The sequence below is a fragment of the Sphaerodactylus townsendi genome, linkage group LG03, assembly GCF_021028975.2.
Source record: "Sphaerodactylus townsendi isolate TG3544 linkage group LG03, MPM_Stown_v2.3, whole genome shotgun sequence".
In the NCBI taxonomy this organism is placed as follows: Eukaryota; Metazoa; Chordata; class Lepidosauria; order Squamata; family Sphaerodactylidae; genus Sphaerodactylus; species Sphaerodactylus townsendi.
The window spans coordinates 13,893,154-13,896,797 of record NC_059427.1 but is presented as its reverse complement, the minus strand read 5'-3'; positions in this window follow the sequence as shown (position 1 = coordinate 13,896,797).

The following is a 3,644-nucleotide window of genomic DNA, read 5'->3' as shown; positions in this document are numbered from 1 at the left end:
TCGAGGGACTTTGTGACATTATTTGATCTACGGGCGGCTGCGGGGTGGGGAGCTTCTCTTGAAAATGCAAGAGCACGGTTCTTTTTGTTCCACTGTAACATAACTGCGACTCTCTCCTTCCTCGTTCCGCCTACCCGCAGCTCCTCTGCGGGTTTCCAGATGGCACGCGGGGGTACGCCAGAAGGTTCAGCATGCCTCTCTCTCCTGTTCACCTACCACCTCCTCTTTCCATTATTCTTTTCCCTGGATTTTGACATCCCCAAATCCCTGCATCCTTGGCACTGCAGTCTCTTGGGAGACGGTTGCTTGGATACAGCAAAAGAGGTACATATGGATTCAAAGTGATGGCTGAGCATGTGACAGCCCGGGGGTGGGGGTGGGGTGGGCAGAGAAGGGAAACTGGGAAAACCCACAATAATAGCAGCAAGGGAGAGTGGCAGATTTTCAATTATAGCTGCTTAGAAACCGCAAATGTGCAAGCGGTGTGCTGAGGCTGCATTGCCGGTGGAATACATCACCCCGCTCTTGCCAGGAATAAACAAAGGCAGGGTCACTTCAAGGTTTTAGGTCAGGTGTATTCCCAAGAAACCCAACATTCTTTTGCTAGAATTAAAACCATAAACCCTCCCTGTTGTTACTATTATTTTCTTTTGTTTGCCCCCAAATTTGAATTCTTTCAAAAAAAATCTGGCTTTTGATTTCCTCTTGCAATGCTATCTTACTTAGAAGGGAACGCAGGAAAGCGGCATTAAGTTTCGACAAAAAGGTGGTCAACACAGCCTCAGAAAGGTACCGTTAGGTAGGCTGTATATATTTAATTCTCTTTAATGCCTAATAAAGGTCTCTTCGTGCTTCGTATTTAATTCTTCAATTTATAATTCTCGATATATAAACTGCTCGCCCCCGCCCCCTAAAGAGCAGGGCTCATGTTCCCTCCCCAAGTTGGATAATAAAATATCTTCTTGCTAACTGGGAAAGGGGGAGACCTGAGGAAATCACATGGAACACTGAAGCCTCCTTTCAGTTGAAGCCCTGCTCCTACCTCACAGGGTTGCTGTGTGGACAAAATGGAGCAAGATGTATGTATGCCACTTGGAGCTTGGGAGGAAGGGTGGGAACTTTTGGCAGCTGACCACATGTTTTCAAGCACTTCTTCAGCCTTTTAACAGCTAGGAAGCTATCCTTAAGATACACATACACACAAATATAAAAGCTCTGCACTGAAATAAGAGAAAGGCTGAGATTTTGAGGATAGAGAATCTATCTATATAAAAATCTATCAGTCCGTTTTTCTGCTGACAGGTAATCTCCCAAACTACTGGACCGATTGCTTTGAAATTTTCACACAACGTCACATCATCTATAACGTAAAGGCTATTAGGTTTTCATACTCGGTTTCCCCACACCTCCTCCCAGTTGTGTGTACATGTCACAACTGTGCCAGTTATTGTGCACATGCTACACCTTTGACACATAGTTGTGGAACTCACAGTCTCTGTTCCCAGCTAACAGCCATGGGGCTGCTGGCCATCAAAGCAACACCTCTCTGGATACAAGGGAACCTAAATCCATGCCTCTCCCCTTTGAAAACCACTGCCTTATGGGAGTGAAATGGATGCGGCGGGCTATTATCTTGGAATGCACATGGCTCCACTCCAATTCTAAGGCCAGGAGGGTGAAGGGGAAGGTAAGGGAGGGTCCAGGGGTTTGCTTGGACCAAACGGTCTGGAAATTCTGAACACAACGTTGAGCTCATGCCTCCCAGTGTGTTTTATTTAGATTCAGTGGGTCTCTGCGGCTTCCAGATGAAATTCAGGAACTACACTCCCATCAGCCCCTACAGAGGGCTGATGGGAATTGTGGTTCCTGAACATCTGAGATTGCCGCAGGTTCCCTCACCCCTGCAAGGCCAGATAATTCGCCTCTGCAAGGGAAGGGAGTGAAAGGGACAGGACCAGCCACCTGCACAGGCTGGCCCACTCCACCCTGTGCAGTAGGAAGGGGAACGTGCTTAGGGAGGGGCTTAAACAGCCAGGTTGCACAAGTGCAAGGGAACTGGGAGAGAGGGAGGGGGAGCGAGGAGCCCCTTGGCCTCTCCCTCCCTTGCAATCATTGTGCAATGACACATGTTCGAACCGTTCGCTTCCCCTTTTCTTCCTTTTCCACTTCACCAGACTCAGCCACAGCAACGCGTGGCCGGGCATGCTAGTTATGTATATAATTCCAAACGTCTTGCAACGGATGTGAACAACCTACAGCCCTACCATGTGACGTGGATGCACAAGGACCTGCACTAGGCAGGTGTCTCTTCTCCTTATCCCCAGGAGTCCCAACTCCCCCCTGCACTTTGACCCCTGAGAATGTGCCCATGTGATTTTAAAGCCCTCCCCCACCAGAAGGCCTAGAAACTTGCTTATATTGTACAAACAGGAAGAACGTTTCTTCAGAAGTCAATTTCTAGGCCCGAGTGCTCAGTTCTGTGATTATAGAATAGTCTTTTCAGGCAGAAACATGAACATAGGATGAAGAACCGTGGAGTGGGACTGGGGAGACTTACATTCAAATCCTCCCTGCCTCTCCATGAAGCTCACGGTATCACTGTGGCCTTCCTAAGAATCTCAGGTTCGAATCAGATTTAGTTGATAGTTGATAGTTCCATGGGGATGTCAACTCAATGCATGGCAGCTGTGAAAAAGGCAAACTCTATGCTGGGTATCATTAGGAAAGGAGTTGATAATAAAACTGCAAAGATTGTCATGCCCTCATTATTTAAAGCAGCTGGTATGCATCTCTGCACTTGGAGTAACCAGGTGTTCAGTCTCCTGGTCGCCACATCTCAAAAAGGATATCGAAGAGATAGAAAAAAGTGCAGAGAAGGGCAACAAGGATGATTGAGGGACTGGAGCACCTTCCTTATGAGGAGAGGCTGCAGCGTTTGGGACTCTTTAGTTTGGAGAGGAGACGTCTGAGGGGGGATATGAATTGAAGTCTATAAAATTATGCATGGGGTAAGAAAATGCCTGACAGAGAGAAATTTTTTTCTCTTTCTCAAGCAATAATACTAGGGAAACCAGGGGCATCCATTGAAAATGCTGGGGAGGAATTAGGACTCATAAAAAAGGAAACACTTCTTCACACAACGTGGGATTGGTGTTTGGAATATGCTGCCACAGGAGGTGGTGATGGCCACTAATCTGGATAGCTTTAAAAGGGGCTTGGACAGATTTATGGAGGAGAAGTCGATCTATGGCTACCAATCTTGATCCTCTTTGATCTGAGATTGCAAATGCCTTAGCAGACCAGGTGCTCGGGAGCAGCAGCAGCAGCAGAAGGCCCTTGCTTTCACCTCCTGCATATGAGCTCCCCAAGGCCCCTGGTGGGCCACTGCGAGCAGCAGAGAGCTGGACTAGATGGACTCTGGTCTGATCCAGCTGGCTTGTTCTTATGTTCTTATGACACAGGACCCAGTGTGGGGAAGAAGGGAATTTGGATGAGTCCACAGGGAGGCTTTTCACCTGTCCCTTTTCACCTAATCCCACTCTCTACCTTCCCAAAGAGCTGTCTGGTCTGCAGAGGCAAAAAACCAGAAACTCCTGGGAATGGGATAAAACAGAAACTCTTGTGAATGGGATAAGAGAAAGGGG